General features: G+C 44.0%; 1 long non-coding RNA gene across 1 annotated transcript; it reads right to left on the bottom strand.

The window, feature by feature from the left end:
- Positions 1-2,134: 2,134 nt before the first annotated feature.
- Positions 2,135-6,203, bottom strand: LOC129047007 (uncharacterized). The gene is made up of 3 exons (XR_008508931.1): positions 5,539-6,203; positions 4,824-4,929; positions 2,135-2,433 (listed from the first exon to the last, which is right to left on the bottom strand). It is a non-coding gene; the product is annotated as an uncharacterized LOC129047007 (long non-coding RNA).
- Positions 6,204-19,499: the final 13,296 nt, after the last annotated feature.

The following is a 19,499-nucleotide window of genomic DNA, read 5'->3' as shown; positions in this document are numbered from 1 at the left end:
GTTTAGCATAGTGCCCAAGTTTAGCACAGCGATTGCACACAACATCGCTGCTTGCACTTGGCTTAAATGTTGTTTTCCGGACATTTGACACTGTGGTACACTGTGATCTTACATGCCCTTGTTGTCCACAATTATAACATTTTGCTGAAAGTCTTAGCACTGCAGCAAGAGCTGCCATTTTATGCTCGACTGAACCAACTTTTAAGCAAGCAGTAACCATTTCAGACAAGGTGGGTTCCCCAGGTAAAGTATCAATAATCTTTCTGCAATCTGGGTTTGCATTTTCTTTAGCCAATTGTATGCACAATTTGTCTCGCAAAGTTTCATCTTCTACCTGTTTCTCAATAGCTGCAGCAAGTTTTTCTGCAAATTGCAAAAATGGTTCTCTCGTCCCTTGCTGTATAGTGACATATTTCTGTTTTGGAGCTGCCATTTCCATTGTTTTAGTTAAGGCACTCATGCCAATTTGTTGAGCTTGTGCCAAAATCGAAGGATCCCACCTTGCCTGTAAATCTGGATTGGCAAAAGGCCCAGTGCCCAGTAGGGCATCAACACCCACAGCATGACGAGGGTCATGTTGAGGCAACTGCATGTTTGTTAAAGCGGTGCATTCAGCCGCTCGCCTCCAAGTTTCTTGAAATACACTGTATTGTACTGGCTGGAACAGAATTGTAGCAAGATGCGCGATGTTGTAAGGTGCAAGCAAATCTGCATTAATTACACGTATTAATTGCATTACCTCTGAGGAATTAATACCATACTGAGCCACTTTCGATTGGAGGTCTTGCACAACCCTCCAGGCAAAGACGTGATGACTGTCATCCTGCCCTGCTCCAGGAGCTGCTTTAAAGACTGGAAAAGCCATAGGGTTATCACAAGCAACATTTGCATTGGCACTGTTCTCCTGAGGTACTCTTGGAGCACCTAACCTTTCTATGGTGTCCCAATTCTTTTCTTCAACTGCTTTCCTCCTAACAAATTCCCAAAACTCCTGAGGGTGTCGAGGAACCACAGTTACTTGACATGGAGGCAAAGTCCATGGGGCAGCAAGGCTAGAGCTCTTAGGCGGTAAAGAGACCAGAGCTCCTTGCCCCAACTCAGGTGTTACTGCAGGTGACTCATCACTTGCTTCGCTGCTGCTGTCACTGTCAGGTAACGGAGGATACGGCCTCGCAGGTTGTTCAAACTGCTCAGACAGGAGCGGGGGGGCGGACGGCTGGACTAGAGCGGAGGGAAGCGGGGGGGCAGATGGCTGGGTTTGTCTCTCTGCTAAAGACATTTCAGCTAAGTGGCGTAGCGGTGTAGTATATACAGGCACCATTGCGAGCTGCTGTGCAGGTGTGAGATAGAGAGGTTTAGGGGTCTGATAAGAGGATGCTACTGCAGGTTGCCCAGAAGTTTTGGCAGCCTTCCTGGAAGCTTTGGCAGCTTGCCCAGAAGCTCTGGCAGCTTTCCCGGAAGCTTTGGCAGCTTGCCAGGTAACTTGCATGGCACCCGGACTTTCTTCAAGTTCCCCATCAGAGGCCCCCTCTGCCTCATCCCCCCCATCAGGTTCTGTTATCAGCCCCAACTCTTCGTCCGCATCCCGCTCTGCTTGTTCTCGCTCTGTTTTCCATTCCTTTAATGCCTCAAAGAGCGATTCCCAAGTAACTGCTAGATCGACAACCGTTTTATCTCCCTTTCGGATGACTTCCCACAGTCTGTCCCCGACTTTTTTCCATGCCTTAACACTAAAAGCTGTGTGGGGATCAGTGCCAAAATTCTGAGATTTAGCCCACAGCAGTATATTTCGAAGGGCATAGTCTGACGTATTAATTCCCTTATTTCTTAACAAAACTTTCCATGTAGCCAGAACATTTTCTTCCTCTTTAGTTAAATTATGTCCCATTCTTACTAGTTGGTGGCTCACCTTCTTCCAGGTGTCTTGATAGGAGAAAATCAGGTCCGGACCTCCCTGTGGCTTCCACCTGCCACTCTCAGCTACACCAACGCCGCCTCCCCCACTACGTCCCAGTGGGTCACGGTTGCCAGTTGCTAGGACCTCGTATGGGCCCCCACCGGCTTCTTATCACGTCGGGGATCACCAAATGTCGCTGTCGAGGCGGTCACGACATAAAGCAGAGACCACAAGCAGTCTCAGTTGGCAACACTTTATTATTGAATATGGCTGCTTTTTATACACTTTCCAATTGTTTATCCTTCTTCTATCTTTACTATTGGCCACAATAAATCAACATAATACTATTGGTGAGAAGTTATGGTGACTTAATTAACTTTCTAAAAATGTTTCATCCAGCTGCAAAGTTCTTCTATCTTTCTTCCCTCGGTTTCCTTGGCTACAGCCTTGGAGAGAGCTCCTTATCAGTTTCTTCTTACTTCTCAGCTTCTTCTCGCTCCTTTAGCTAACAGGCCCGCTGTTAGCCCCTTCCACACCTGTGCATGGAAAGAGAAAAGAATTTAAAAAAAACAGAAAGAAAAAGCCTTTGCAAATAGATTGCAAATGCTAGAAGAATAAGAACTTTAGGATATTTTTAAGAGCTTACATGTTATTTGCAAGAGCATTGGTCAATACCTACACAATTTCAAAGCAGCATCAATATATTGCATTGTAATTTACAATTACTTTGGAGCTATCCCAAATATTAACACCCTGATTTGTGTGAAACAGATAATGCACAAGGCATTTGTTCTAGTAAAAGTAGGCATATTTACCAAATGGGTAAACTTCTGCTCTCTGCTGCTAATGTATATTTGGAATAAGTGCAACAGTAATTGTTCTCATTGAAAATCAATGGTAAAATTCTCCCTGACATTATGCGGAAGCAGACTTCAGTGGGAGTTACAACAACTGACTTTTACCTGGTCAGAAAATTTGCAGTTAAATCACTGAGAGAGCAAACTGGTTTAGAGCTGCAGCATTGTTACAAATTAAAGGCTAGAGGATGCTATTAAGAGGATGCTCCCAAGAAGCCAGCTGCACACCGGATCCACAGACACAACTCTTACTGAAAAGAATATGCAAAGAAATTTCCTATATGCAAAGAAACCAGAGAAGTCAGACTTTGCACAAGCAAAGTGGATACCTGTCTAGTACATAGTTTTCTATATTTTACTACTTCCAGTTTGCAGCTTTTTCCAATTACTGCACATATGTTAGGCTAAGTACATGTGTGAGTATAACACACACTAAAGTTAGTATACTACTAGTCTATTCATGCTTTGAAAGATACTTGTGTTATTATAGAATCATAGAATATCCTGAATTGTCAAGGACCCACAAGGATCATCAAAGTCCAACATATTTCAACATGCCCATTCATCCTGGTCTATAATGTATTTATAGCATGCCTTATGTATAGTTTTGTTGTTGTTGTTGGTTTGGTAATAAAATTAATTTAGAACCTTTAGAGGTAACTCAAACTTCAAAAAGCATAATTCCATTTATAGTACCATACTGTAATTCCATAGCACTGACATTATACTGGCATAAAGTCACTGTGAAGTATGACCAGAACACAGTTGTTTCTGCTTACTTCAACAGCATGAGAATCTCTGCTAAAAATATAAGAGTTGTAACCTATTTGCAAAATGACAGCAGAAATAAGGTTCATTTTTAAATGCATTTGATGATATTCTAGTACCCAGAGATATAAAGAGGCCCCATGAGAATGGCCATGTCAATCTTCAGAAATTAATAACAAGTTAAGTAAGTGTGTGCTACTATCTGTCCTCAACCAAGTTCTGAGCAGGGGTTTTTGTCCATAAACCTTTGTGGATTCAGTTTTTCCAGTATAAAACATTCAGCTGTTGAAAGAACCAGTTTACCTTCTGTATGAGTCCTACTTCTCATAATCTGAAGAAAAAAAAAAACCCCAAACAAAATTCCTAGGCCTTTACTCTGGAGTTAAATTACAACATTTTTATATCTCTCTACTGGAAATGGGATCACAAAATCAGAATGCTTTAACCTGTAATTCCTGCTAGGGGTATATAAAACAGGAAGTCATCTATTCCATTCAAATACCTTCTATATAACTAAATACTTCACTTGAAATAAAGTTGAAAAAATCAAGAAGTTGGATCAACCCCAAATTTCTATGCAGTATTCCATACATAAAAACATCATCAAAATGTTGGTTGAATCTATTTCAATGCAAAAGTTTACCACAGTAATTTTGCATGTTTACATGCAATTATTTTAATGCAAAGAACAGCATTGTTGTTTGGTCCCTGTTAGAACAGGGTGTTGTGCAAATAAAACATTACAGACATAACCTATTGACTCATCTTTATAAACTGCTTCAACTACATTTGTTTTGCTTGCTTCTCTCTTTAGACAGTTAACATTTTCAAAATAAAGCAGCAGCAAAAGACTCAACCCCCAAAAATACTTGTGCAACACAATCAAATGTTAGTAAAACCAAGGTTGAGGAGGCTAACTAGATAAGTCATTTCTCCTGCTCTTAGTTTTTAAGACTGGTTTGGTGCCATCCCCACATACAAACTGATTTTTAGTGCAGGTACTTCTAGGCTATATGTAGTCCAGTTTTAACATAACATAGATTATTTTGGAGACTTGTAATGCATATGTTTATAAAAAGGAAGGAACAAATAAATAATAGTGTCTTTATAATTGGGAAGATATCTTTAATTTAAAAGGCCACAGCTGGAAAATTTTCAGCCTACAGGAGACAAGCATAAAAAAAAAGGAACATTAAAGGAGAAAAACAATTAATTAATATAAATGTATTAGAGGAACTGCTATTCTCTTTAGAAAATGAACCCAGATTCATATTCAATCATCAGAGCGCAAGAGAACTTACATTGTATGCAGAATATCTATATGGTTAACTGTTTAATTGTAGTATTAAAGGATGCCAGTAGCTGAAACCATGACCTGTTTCTGTAATTGGTCTATTTAATGAAGGACTGTAGAGAAAAAAAGAAGAGAGGAGCTACTAAGAACAGGAGAAAATAGAGCCTGATTATATCAGCTCTTCACCTTGTCTTTCTTAGGGTGGGAAAGAAAAAGACTTGTCATCTCTCTCCCTGTAGCAGGCTGAGTTGATAGGAACAAATGTTAAATACAAACCATATTTTTAACCATATTTTTACTCTCTATAGCCTACAGTGTAGGAGAGGGAATTTAAATATTCAGATTTTCTCTATCAATGTGATGGTTTTGCATGAGAAGCACTCACAGAAGTAATGCAAAGAGAAAGCTGATACACCTCTGTGAATACCCATGTAACAAAACGAAAAATCCCAAGAAATCTCTCATTTTGTGAAAAATGCCAATCACTTGTTTTTAAAATTTTAAAAGTTTAATAGTAATAAAATGGTTATAAAAATAGTAATACAATTAGAGTAATAATAATTTGGACAATTTGAATTAGGACAATATGAGACAATAGAGACAAAGAGTTACGGACGTCCGGGTACCTTTTTCTGGGCAGCACAAGCCCGAAAAAGGACCCCCATTAACAAAGGATTCAAAGGATTAGCCCTTAAAAGCAATAGCCTATTGCATATTCATACACTGCATACATGATGCATAAATTCTATTCAAATACAGCATTCTGTCTGGTCATCCTCAACTTTTTCCTCTGAATCCTAACAGCACCTTCGAAGCGGGAAGAAGTTCATTTCTTCTGATAAGAGGGCAATAAATTCTTTTTCTCTGAAAGATTTAGGTGTCCTGTGGCTGCTATCTCGCTGCGAGTCCTTTCTTTAAAAAAGTATTCTACATAGCATAGTTTCTATTTTAACATTTTTATAACCTAAAACTATATTTAACACACTACTTAAGAGAATTAATACAGCATTACTTTCTAACACAACACATATAATATTCATTTTAATATTTGCGAAAAGCCAATCATAAAATACATGCATTTTTCACAATTTCTGATTAGCAAAGTAACAGGGCCGGCCAGCGCTCATCTCAACCAGGGCCTGACCGGGCCGGGCGGCCCCTCCCGCGGGGCCGGCCCTCCCGCCCCCTTTCCCCTCCATCAGCTGCCGGGCAGCAGGAGGGGAGGCCGCGGGGCCGAGGCCGGGCCGGGCCTGGTTACGATTGCTAACACCTTACTGCTACTAAGCCCAGCCCCCGCTGCCAGCCCGGGCCGAGCCAGAGTCCGTCAGGCCCCAAAAGCAGCTCGAGGCCGGGGCCGGCTAGGCCAAAATTGAAACCGTTGAAATTCGCCCACAACCCCCGGGCAGGGCGAGGAAAAGCCATCGGCCCCCGGTGTGCTGGCTGATGAGATCCTAGCCGCTCCCGACTCAGCCCAGCAGCCGCAGCTCGGACCCGCGAGCTACCGAGCCCGGCCAGGGTCACGTGACCATTAGCAGGCCCCAGGCGAAATCTTAACTCTTTCAGTGCTTCAATCCTCCCTCGAGTGAGAGAACAGGAAAAAAGTGCAAACACATAAAGAAACAACATAAAACTACCAAAGTCAATGAAGAAGAAGCCAAGTCCCAGATGAGAGGGATGAGGAGATGCCTTTAGTTTTAGGCTGAAATCCTCTTAAAAAGCTATAAAGAAGGATATAACTGATACATCAGACTCTTTTTTTCCCCCCATAACACATAAAAGTATAAGGAGATGAAAGTGTTCAAATTGTAGATACCGAGCAAAAGCCTCCATGCTAAAGTAAGCAGATGTTGAAGTAGCTAATCCTATGAGAAGTTTGAACAAAGAAAGAGAGAAAAATAATAAAACCCTATGCCTCCAGGGAGAGAAGAAAACCTCTATTCCCAAAGATGAAGATGATTTCAGAAATAGATATAGAGAACCTTTGCTTTTGAATAATTCATCTTTAAAACAGTACCCCATAAGTTAACATAATCCATAAACACAACTATAAGAAAAGTTGTAGAAATGAGAAGGATTTCACAATTGCAGATTTCCCTGCGTGGCTTCTATTTGTGAAAATTAAAAGCCACAATAGAACTGTTTTCTTGTGGAGAAATCTCCACTCAGTTTTTTCACATACAGCAATGCCTTTGTATTCTTACAATCACTTCAAATATGGTTTTGAAGATGTGGGAAAAGATCAAACCACAATGTAAATTAACTACTTATAGTAGCCAGTTCAGTGAAGTAGTCCACCTTGAGACTGCTCACATGTTACTGCGGCAGTCAAGCGTCAGAGACAGTCACACCCGACAAACCTCCGTTGGTCATCAGCAAATAGTGTGTTTTATTGTTCAGAGCTTACTTTTATAGGCAATTCAAAACACCCAGGTCTAGACAGCCCATTGGTCTGATCTTTATGCCCCCCAGGTCCTGAACCAGTGAAATGCTTGCACCTTAGGAAGGATGTTATTGGATGAAGCCCCTGTCAGTTAGCTCAGGGGCCGGTTTATGGAACTGGGCTGGGTTTCTTATTTATAACTGGATTAATGCTCAGTACAAGCCAGCTTGTACTGTAATATAATGTGGCAACACTCACATAAGCATTTAGGAGGTCTGACCTGGAGTCTTTAGAGCAGCATAAAATGCATACATTTGAAGATAACCATCCTGAGCACAGGTATTCCTAGGCATGCAGATTCCCAACCTCCACCAAAATGAATGGGAATTGGATGTCTAAATATATGTGAGGATCTGAGAGCTGGTCCATCCTGCCTCAGCATTACTTATTTTCTGTCCACCTTCCTCTAGTGTCCTACACAATGTATTATTATCATCTCACTGGACTGCATTAGTGATTTTGCATCAATGCACTAGATGCTACATAGGCATATTCACTGTGTGCTTGGATACACTTCGTATTTGTACACAGTGTAGAAAACTTTAAGTGACTGAATCGGTACTCAGTGCTTTCCAGCATTGTCGCCCTGTTCTTCTAAAGTTCTTCTAAGCCTTCTGATGTTTACATTTTTGTAATGGAGTTTCTCACACACTTTTCATGTAAATAATGATTGTTTTGCATTCCTTTCTGGAGGAGGAGAGAATTGATAGACTGTTGGTTTAGACCAGTGTGGTTGGAGAGGTGGCAATTAAATCCTCCAATCCATGGTCACTTTTGGGATTCTATAAATATCGAGGTTTGGAAATAAACTACCCCTTTTTTGCCTTGGACATCTCAGAGTGCGAGTGTCGTTCATTTCGTGTCATATTGGGACACAGCATCAGAACTGAAGCTAAAGAAAACGCTTCAGAAACAGCAATCTTTTACTAGCCTATACTGGCACTGAGCATGGTTACTCAAAGTGTGTATTTAAAGAGCACTAGCATGGCCTCCCCTGAAAAGCAATAAAAAAGGAGAAAATCTTTTTTAAAAACTATTGTTTTGCAACTAATCTTGAAGACATTAATTCAGAGAAAAATATGTGTAAGAAGGTTCCTCCAAAATTGGTAATCTGGCCAGGAGCACTGTCTCCACGTTTTTGCCAATTTTCAATTGCTAACATAAAAACGTTTTACTCACTATCTCCAGGCACTGACATGAAATGAGCATTAACCTGTTTTTCATCCTCTCCATACTCATTCTTTGCTAGTAAGGTATAAGCACCATTGTTCAGATGGATAGGGTTGTCCAGCTGAAGGCAGCCATGGTATTCACTTTGATTGATAACATATATTTTAATGCAGATGTATTCAGACTCATTCAGTATAGCTCCTTCATAGAATCACTGCAATGTGGGCTTAGGCTTCCCCTTCAAAGTGAATAGAATACACCAGTGGTGGTCTGGAGTTGGAGATTCAATAAATGTGATATTTGGTGCAACTGTATTGGGGAAAAAAGAGTGAAGAACATCAGAATATCCCCAAAGTATTTTTTTCCCTCTGGTTATCAGTGCTAAAACATACTACTTGAAAGAATTATACCTATTTGGAAGATACACAGAAAGCCCACCTGTTCTGCATTGGGTACTGTTCTCACAACTGAAATGAAGCCATTCTTTAGAAAGAAACAAAACAAACTAGCTTCAGACAAAGTGTGAACCCCCATTAAATCACTTACGTTGCAAGGTGTGGAAAGTTCAGTTACCAGATCACTGAGAAGGAAGATAGGGAAACTTTAGGTTTAGTGTGTTGAAAAAATCACACAGAGGAGTGCTGAAGGAACAAAACAGTATTAAAAATATTTAAGATTCGGCAAAAAGCAAGTACACTGGAAATATATTCAGCTAGGAATCTAAACCTTCAGGTGACTGCTTTAAAAGGAACAAAGCAAGAACTGCTTATTTCATTCCCTGGATTTTCCTGTCAGGGAAGGACCATTTTCTGCTATACATTTTCTCATTCTTTGTTCAAACGTGCTAAATGCCTCAAGTTTACAGACTTCTGTTTCCCTCAGGAGACTATTCCAACACCTTGCATGTTATTTTGCTGTTAGGAATTTTTTCTTGATATTTATTCTTAACTACATCCAATTTCATCTAGTTTTACTACCTTTTATCACTCATAACAGCCCCAATCTCAAAATCTCATTTACACTGTTCAAACATTTCTAATTTATGTCCTTTTCTTATGGCTATTACATATCTAATTCCCACCTACAAAACATTTCAAGTGCTTCTAGAGTGATTTCTCAAGTTTGCTGTTATGACCACATGCTGAAAAAAATGTCCACCTACCATGTGTTCCATTCCCATCTTCAATTAAGCAGAGGGTTGCAACTTGTGAAAACATATTCACAGAAAATGTATTCAGGTTGGAATCTCAGGTCTAAGAAGCTAATGCTTGTATACTAGACATTCTTTCCCCCTTCCTTGGCCCTGACAAATAATTATTCAAAGCTATGACAAATAAATTTACATCTGACAGAACAAATGATGCAAGTGTGCCAATTTTTGAAAAAAGCAATTGCCAGTTTAGTTTTTGAAAAAATTTAAATTTCTAGTTTATTTAAATAATTTATATGACTTGATGCATACATGTTTTTTAATTCCTAAGATAGTATCTATGTTTATTCACACCATTACGAACTTGATCACACCGACAGTACCACTGAGTATTTGGGGTTTCAGACATTTACAGATTGCTCAGACTGGAAGGAACATAGGATTTAGAAACATAATTTTTGCTGAAGAAGTCAGAACAAAAAAAGGTAAAAATAACAACTGGTTATTGGGCTATTCCCATAATGAACTGCAATAGATAGTTCACATGCCTAAAGTGTATTTCTGTTTCAACAACCTGTGTGTCCAACAAATATTGATACCCAAAATAGCTATCTCAAATGTGGTTTAGTCTGCTTATGTACAGAATACTGTGAGCTCAGCAGAGGCTTGGTCCTCTCCCACAATATTCTCTGCTATGCAAGAAATCCACAGTCCATTGTCCACAGATGAAACGTTCTTTATGGTTAGTGAGGCAGGATTCTTACTTGTGTCACTCTACAAATGATCAAAAAATATGCATGTGCTAAATATGGCATAAAGAAATAATGAAAAGAGGGGGAACCCTTGGCTAATAAAGCCTCTTATTTGGCCTTATCATAATGCAGAGCACTAGGGCTCAGGAGCTCAGTCCCTGGGTAGGGACCGGGTGCCCGAAGCTAGCTCGCTCATGCCAAGGCCGCAGGGCTACCATCTAGCAAGCGTGGCGATTATCAGCTCTATAGTGATTGCAAGCTCTCAGGATTTCAGCTCTGCTTGCTAGGTAGTGGTGCCCTGGGCTTGAGGCTGCAGTAGACGGAGAGAGAGGAGAAGGAGAAGGCGCAGGCTGTTCCACGAAGATGGCTTTATTTGGGGAGGTCCGTGAAGGGTCTCTGCTCTTCTTCTTTCTCAACTAATGGGGTACAGTATGCTTCTTTTATAGGGTTGGAAAGGATCCAAGCTTGACCAATGGGTAAGGGGTTAACATGACATTGCCTTATAGGGTTACAGAGGTAGGTTAAGGGGTGGAGGACAAGAAAACAGGAATTTTCTTTTGCTGTTTCAGCATTCCTATTGTTCATATCCTCCATGGTGCTTTTCCTAAATCTATGGGGTTTACTACAACTCCACTTTCTGTTTTTACAAAAAAGGCATTCGCTATAGTTCTTTTGAAACAGTGAACAAGGCACGAGAACATAGCTAACACAATAACAACTACAAGGAGAATCAACAACATTCCCTTAATCAAGGATGCAGCCCATCCTGTTAATCCCCATTGCCCAAAAAGTTCATTGACCCAGTCTGGGATTCTTTCTACTTTCAAGTCCTTCACGAGATCTTTCAGTTTCTGGATGTTCGCATGGATGGATTCCGAGCGTGAAGAGAGGTTGAAGCAGCACATCCCTTCGAAGTCTTCACAGCCATGCCCATGGGCAAGCAGCAGGAAGTCAATTGCTGCTCGATTTTGGAGCGAAGCCTGTCTTGTGGTTTCTTCTTCCTTTAAGAGATCACTCAAGGCTGCAGATGTAGCGTTAGCTTGTTTACTGAGCCAGCACCCAAGGTGATTGATTTCACCAAGGGCTTTAGCTGCAGCTACCCAGGGTAAGAACAGGGAGACAGCAATCTTTTTTGGTTTGTTCCAATCGTATAATTTAGGATCACAATTTTCATCAAATTCAGTATAGGACCTTTTTTGTCATTTTGATTCGCTTTCTTTTTTCCAATTATGTAACAGGGTGATGTTTGGTGTAAGGGTAGAAAGTTTTCCAAGGGTACAGGGACCTCCCTGGAGTCGGGAGGGGATCCCAGCCCATACTCTGTCACCACAGATGAGAAACATTCCCTTGGGTAATACTTTGGGATGGAGAGAGGACACAGAAATCGCACGAGCCGTGTAATTGCACCAATTGTGAGAGTTATAGGCTTTGTTAATTGGTGATATCTCTTTTCGATATGTGTTTTTGTTCTGGTCAATTTCTGGCCAATTGTTTTTTGGACGTCTAAAGTAAAATTTGACGCAGTATGTGGCCTTGGAGGACCCCAACAGATCTAATTCTTGGGGTTCCTCTCGAGCATCTGGCAGAATTTTTGTCCACTCGTCCCAAGTATCAACCACATTGGGTCTCTTACCTGTGGTGCGGAGAATCTCTGAGTTATAGACAGGCCAGTCATCTGCTACAAAGGGAATTCCTACTAGACATGTGGAAAGTGGGTTATCAATGCTTCCCATGGACAAGCACATGTTGTCCTGTTTTAATGTTTTTGCTAAGGTTACCCAAACATTATGGCTAGGCTGTGGGCTAATCCAGCCGAAGGCACGCGGTACGGTGAAGAACATCCAGGCAGCAGTGAGGACAGCAGCAACGGAGATATTTTTCATCTTTGGGCAGGAATAGGGCTTCTGATAGGGAATATAAGCAGAATTTGTTATCTTTATGATGAGAGGGTTTTCTGCCTTGTTCTTTTCTTGTTCCCCTCCTCCCCCCCTTTTTCTTTTAATTTCTAAGCTACACTATGGGAGGAGGAGTGGGTAGAGGGTTAAGGGGTTTTAAAAGAATAGGGATGGGGAATAACAGTGTTTCTTTTTTTTTTTTTTTTTTTTTTTTTTTTTCTTTCTTTAAATACAACAAAAAAACCCCAAAAAAACAGTGTAACAACATATAGTTCAGAGAACACTTTTGTGTTAAGGCTATCTATGGTCTGATGCAGCAGACTGTTGTTTAGCTTTTCAGTTTTGTCTGCTGTCTTGTAATGGGGTGGTCTGTTCTTGTGTTTGTGGGTATTCGGCGACGTCTTCGTCTCCAGGCAGAGCTGGTTTGGTTTTGAGGTGGTCTTGTGTTTGCCTCAGGAGCATTCTTGTCCCCGTTTGCAGGAGTAGTGTTCTCAGTGCCTAGGTATGGCTTTATGTTTTTTCCGGGGTACCACCTTGGACCGGATGGTAGTAGCACGCACGCATATCCTCTACCCCAGGTAATCAACTGGTGAGGCCCAGAAATTTGGTGTGTTTCAGGGTCCTTCACGAGCACAGGTGGTTTCTCAGTGAGCTTTGCTTGGGTGGTATTTGCAAAGTGGCGAAGTATTGGTGGGTCAGGCTCTGATGCTGTACAGTTCAGGAAGTTGATGACGTAGAGAGCCTTGCAAAGTCTTTCCACTGGAGATGTGATTCTCATGTCTCTGTTTTGTTGATCAAGGACTCTTTTGAGGGTTTGATGTGTCCTTTCCACGATGGATTGTCCTGTGGGGTTTACAGGTATGCCGGTCTTGTGTGCTATTCCCCATTCACTGAAGAACTCCTTTAACTTGCAGGAAGTGTAGGCTGGTCCATTATCTGTTTTAATCTCTTTTGGTACACCCAGGGCGGCAAAAGCGAGGAGAAAGTGTTTTATTGTGTGCATGGTATTTTCTCCTGCATGTGATGATGCAAATACTGCTCCTGAAAACGTGTCGACCGATACATGCACGTATTTTGATCTTCCAAAAGGTGCGAAGTGAGTTACATCTGTCTGCCACAGCTGGCAGCTATTCAGACCTCGGGGATTGACTCCCATCCCCATGGATGGTATCTGATAGTTCTGACAGTTCGGACACATAGCCACGATAGCCTTTGCCTGATCCTTTGAGAGCTTAAACATTCTCATAAGGGCAGGTATATTTTGATGAAAAAACGCGTGTGACAACTTTGCCTGGGCAAAGATGTTAGGAACATTAGCAGTTTCTGCTGCCATTGCTAATGCATCCGCTTTTCTGTTGCCTTCTGCAACAAAACCTGGGAGGTCTGTGTGTGACCTCACATGCATTATATGGTAAGGTTGCTTTCTGTGGGAGATTAGGGATATTAATTTAGAGAGCAGTTGGTACAACTTTGGATTAGAGACCTCTTTAAGAAGAGCATGTTCTGCTCTCATCGCTATCCCAGCGACATAAGCTGAATCTGTAACCAGATTGAAAGACTCGTTTTCAAACTTTTCAAAGGCTCTGACAACAGCTGCTAATTCTGCGATCTGTGGAGATCCCTCCACTATTTGTATGTCAGAGTGCCAATCTTGTGTTTGGGGGTCTCTCCATGTAACCACCGACTTGTGGGAAGACCCTGAGCCATCTGTAAAGAGGGTTAGAGCCTTGAGAGGTTTTCTACTTTGGATTTGTTTTGGAATCAAATGGAAGGTTACATCAGGGTTAAAGAGTTTGTGTTTTGGGATCTTAACTGAAATTTGGCCCGTGTAGCTATCCAGGGCAAACTGGAGGCTTTCATTGGTCTGGATCAAATCCTCAAAGTCTGTAAGAGTTATTGGTAAGTATATGCATTCGAACTCACAACCTGAAAGAGATTGAAGGCGAGTCCTTGCCTTTTTTATTAAATGTGCTATGACCTCCTGGTAGGTGGTAAGTGTCTTTGTGGGCTGGCTATTTGTAAAGATCCATTCCAGTATCAACAAAGGGTCTCAAAGCTGTGAGTCCCATTGGAATATCAGTCCATGGAATCGAGGTGCTTTTCCCAGGATGATGAACTTGAAAGGCAGACTGGGCTCGAAGCGATGGGCTTTGCATGAAGACAGGGCTTCCTGGACTTTAGTGATGGCACCTCTGGCTTCTTCTGTGAGAGTGCAGGGAGAGTCCAGGTCCTTAGGTCCGCGAAGAAGGTTGAACAAGGGAGCAAGGTCTTCTGTTGTAATTCCTAGCAGTGGACGTACCCAGTTGATGGATCCGCACAGGCTGTGTAAGTCCCTGAGGGTTTTTGGGTCGTCATTTATGGTGAGCTGCTGAGGTACGATGGTCCTTTCCCGGATCTGGACTCCAAGGTAAGTCCATGGCTTGGTGTACTGGATTTTATCCTCACGAATCTCCATTCCTGCCTTTTCTATGGTTTCAATAGTCTTTTTAACTGTATTGTCCAAGTAAGCTTTGTCTGAAGCACACACCAGGATGTCATCCATGTAGTGATGGATGATAGCATCGGGGAATGATTTCCGAATGGGAGACAGGATGTGAGCCACGTACCACTGGCAAATAGTGGGGCTGTTTTTTAGTCCTTGAGGAAGATAACGCCAATGATATCTTTTGAGCGGGGCCTCCTTGTTAAGAGAGGGAACGGAAAAAGCAAATCGTGGAGCATCCTCAGGGTGCAGAGGAATGCTGAAGAAACAGTCCTTAATGTCTATGATAGCAAGTGTCCAGTCTCTAGGCAGCATCGATGGGGAGGGCAGGCCAGGCTGGAGGGGGCCCATGTCCTCGATGACCTCGTTGATTCTGCGAAGGTCGTGGAGGAGCCTCCACCTGTTTGTCCCAGGCTTTGGTAGAACGAAGACTGGAGAGTTCCAAGGGCTGTTGGACTCCACTATGTGGCCTTTTGCGAGCTGATCTTCCACGAGGGTGTTTAGGGCGCGCAGTTTGGCTTTATTAAGGGGCCACTGTTCAATCCAGAGTGGCTTGTGACTTTTCCAGGTGAGACGAGGTGTTTCTGGCAGCGCGCTTACTTCAGTGACCCCAATTAGAAATCCTGAGTGGGAATATGTAGGGAAGCTCCCCACTGGGATAGAACGTCTCTGCCCCAAAGGGTGATGGGGGCCCTTACCACAAATGGACGAATGGTTGCCAGCTTGCCTTCAGGCCCTTCCACAAGGATGTTGTTCTTGCTTCTCATGGACACTGTGGCTCCACCAATCCCTGAAATCATGCCTGCAACAGGTTGTAGATCCCAGTGTGCTGGCCATTCTGAGCGGGCGATGATGGTCACATCCGCACCGGTGTCCAGCATCCCTGGCAGGTGGGTCTTCTCGCCTTTGCAGGTGAGGCTGCACTCGATGGTAGGCTTGGATGGTCCCACAACTTGTGCCCACATAGCTGTAGGGTTGAGAGGAATCTGTTCCCTGTGATCCTTTGGGAGTAAAAAGGCTTGTGCTATTGGAGTTCCCTTTGAAAGAAAAAATGGTGAGTCTATGCAGTATACCTGGACGAGAATCTCTTGTCCTGGCTGCACTGTCAGCACTTCTGGAACAACGAAGATCTCCTTTGGGCTATTAAGAGAGTCACCTATAATTAAAATATGCGAAGGACCACCTTTTGGCCCATATTTGCTTGTGGGAACACGGTGAACATTCTCATTATTAAAGTCAATGGACAAAGCAGTTACCAGTTGACGGCGGGTTCCCATCTGGGTTGCCCCGTGGGTTGGATCCTCTTCTTGTGGTCCGGAACATCCTGGGCTGGTGCGGGGTTGGGTCTGTGTGACTGTGGTCACAAGGCTTTTCAGGATGAAGAAGAGACGAGAATGTTGACTCCATGATCAGAAGGCTTGATTTAATATTTTATGATATATGTTACATTAAGACTATACTAAAAAGCAATAGAAAGGAAAAGTTTCTTCAGCAGCTAGCTAAGCTAAGAATAGAAAAGAATGAATAACAAAGATCTGTGTCTCAGACAGAGCAAGAGCCAGCTCTGCCATGAGTGGTCAAGAAATCCAAACACCCACAGGAGACCAATCACCTGTTACATTCCACAGCAGCAGATAACCATTGTTTACTTTGGTTGCTGAACTGCAGCTTGTCACAAGGAAAAATCCTAAGAAAGGATTTTTCATGAAAGATGTCTGCGACATGTCACCTTTTTTTATTTAGTTAAATTAAAAGGAAAAAGTGTTTGTAATTTTCTCTGCTGTACTCATGCCGAAGAAAAAGACAAACACTTGACAGGTTATCTGTTGCAAATCAAACTCCACTCAAGTGCTCCTGTGGAATGCACTGGGAATTTCTTCACCTGTAGAACATAAAATTCTATCATATTACTAAAACAATTCTATAATATAAGAAAATGCAAAAACAATGCAAAGAAAATTCAAGTCCAAGCAGCTGAGTTTCAGGAAAAGTCCATGGCTTGAAGATGTTCCTCTTTGCCATATCTGAAAGTTTCTTTTGGTCCTGAAACAGGCTTGCTACAGAAAAAGGTCCATCAATATTTATCAAAAGTCCATTGACAGTCTTCAAACAATTTTGAGAAAATTAGAAAATTTCTGAAATGTCTTGCCACAGCCCTTCATTGAACAACTTGGGCTGAAGCCAATCCCTGGCTCCTCAATGCCTCTGAGCTGCTGCCAGCTCTTTCACCCTTTTTTATTCAATTTAAATTTTTTTTTTTTTTTTTTTTTTTTTTTTTTTTTTTTTTTTTTTTTTTTTTTTTTTTTTTTTTTCTTGTCGGAAAGAGCAGCAGCAGCAGCAGGGGAGCCAGAGAGAGGCCCTTGGGGGCCCTGGCCCATGTGGAAGGATCAGGAACCCCAGACCTGGCCCACTGAAAGGTGGCCCAGGACCAGAAGGGGGAAGCAAAGCCCCCAAACTCAACAGGAGGCTGGGAGGTGGCCCTGGCCCAAGCAACCAAGCCAGACAGCCCAGGCCCAGCCCCCGAGGCAGGCTCTGCATTGGCACAGACCCGCACCCTGCTGCCAGTACAATGGCAGAAGGGGTGACCAAACGCTTCCTTTCCCCAAAATCACCGAGGCATGCCGGCAATGGGAAGACAGAAGCTGTCCCGAGAAACTTCGTCTCGGGTCTGGGGATGTCCTTTCCCCACAGCAGACAAGCGATGCTCGCTTCCTGCTGTGCCCTCTGCCTCTGCAATGCAAATGCACCAGGTGTTCCTCCCATCTGCCTCACGGCACCACCGCCACCCCCTCTGGGCTGGGGACCAGGGGCAGAACTTTCGGGACCCACCTCCCCCTCGCCGCTGGGGCGCGCGAGGGGCGGCAGAGAGATTCGCATCCCCCAGGGGGAAAACCCGGACCAAACACCCCCCAACCCGCCAAGTATGCTGATCTTGAAAACAGGCAGCCGGGCTGCACCCACAGCCAGCTGTCGGGCCATGCCTCCTCCACGGAAGGACAGGCTGACGCCCTCTTCCCCTGTCCCAGCTCCCCCCGTAGGGGCAGCCCCGGGACAACCCGAAAAACTCGGGGAGGAAGTCACGCTGGATGCAGGAGGCGCCGCTGCAGCTGCCGCCGACTCCAGGGCAGCCTCTGACGCGGACATGGAGAACGGAGTCCCCGCAGGGGCGGGCAGCGGGGCCGCCTGGGGAGGCGGCGGGGGCGGCGGGGGCGGCACGGGGTCGGCAGCTTCTTCTGCGCCGGACTCTGACATCGGCCGCGGAACCGCAGTCGCAGAAGGCGGCGGGACGGCCGGGGGGAGCGGTGGATCGCTGTTGCCCAGCAACATCGGCGCAGCCGCGGGAAGCGGTGTCTCTGAGATAGATGCAGGCAGGGAAGCCGGTGGAACCGCGGCTGGAGCGCCCACAGGCTCCCCCGGAGGGGCGGCCGCGGGACGGGCCGCGGGGGGAACCGCCCGCACCCGCGGGGCGGGTTGGGGCGGTGCCCGTGGCGCTGGCCGGGGCGGTGCCCGTAGCGCTGGCCGGGGCGGCGCCGCCCACTCCCATCCCCCCTGAGAGCAACCGGAGGGGGGAACAAACGGCTCCGTCTGAGCATGCTCCGAAGACGCAGTAAAAAAAACTTCGGCTGCGGGCGAAACTTCGCCCCCCCACTGTGGTTCGGGGGGGCTGGAAAGCAGCAGATCGTCCCCCTCCAAAGGGTCTTCCCCCGGAATTGGGGGGAACGGGGCTTTGCCCTTGCAGTTAGCAATCCAGGGAAAAACAGCTGCTCTCCGTTTCAAGACTAGAAAGAGCTTCAAAAAGGTTGGATAAATCAAGGGGCATCCGAACCCCCGGTATAAAAAGAATTGGAAAATGGAGCCCATACACTCCCAGACAAACATATCGAGGGCATATAGCACATTCGTAAAAAACCCAAAGAGCTTCGCCCATCGAAAAAACTCATAGAGATCTGCCTCCAACAGGAGAATTCTGTCCTCTTCACCCCATTTTTGCCAGAAGGCAATAAGTTTCTCCTCTGAAGGGGAGAATGGAACCTCATCCTCTAGGGGAGGAGTCCTCCAGATGAGCAGCCACAAACTGCGAATGACCTCATCTTTAGGAGGGGAAAAACCAACAGTACCTTGTGACAGTGTCCAGGACTCTCTGGCTATCTGCATGGTTCTGCTGAGCTTTCCGAACATCTTCCTGGAGGCTTTTCAGAAGGTTCCCTTTGTGGTCAGCCTTGCTGTGAACTCTGTCCAAATTCGGATCTTCAGTTCTTCAGCTCCTGGCTAGAATCCACTTCTGTGGTCACTTGTGAAGCAACCATCAATGCCACACATTCAGGGTTTACCCAGTGCAGCAATGCTCCTCTGGTGGTCTCACCAAGTGATGATTGTCCTCCTCAGTCGGGGGTCACCAATTGTGACTGTGGTCACAAGGCTTTTCAGGATGAAGAAGAGACGAGAATGTTGACTCCATGATCAGAAGGCTTGATTTATTATTTTATGATATATGTTACATTAAGACTATACTAAAAAGCAATAGAAAGGAAAAGTTTCTTCAGCAGCTAGCTAAGCTAAGAATAGAAAAGAATGAATAACAAAGATCTGTGTCTCAGACAGAGCAAGAGCCAGCTCTGCCATGAGTGGTCAAGAAATCCAAACACCCACAGGAGACCAATCACCTGTTACATTCCACAGCAGCAGATAACCATTGTTTACTTTGGTTGCTGAACTGCAGCTTGTCACAAGGAAAAATCCTAAGAAAGGATTTTTCATGAAAGATGTCTGCGACAGGTCTGGGTGGCCTTTGAT

Source organism: Molothrus ater, chromosome W, assembly GCF_012460135.2.
Source record: "Molothrus ater isolate BHLD 08-10-18 breed brown headed cowbird chromosome W, BPBGC_Mater_1.1, whole genome shotgun sequence".
Lineage (NCBI taxonomy): Eukaryota > Metazoa > Chordata > Aves > Passeriformes > Icteridae > Molothrus > Molothrus ater.
The sequence above is the reverse complement of the archived record's forward strand: the minus strand, read 5'-3'. Positions and strand labels throughout refer to the sequence as shown.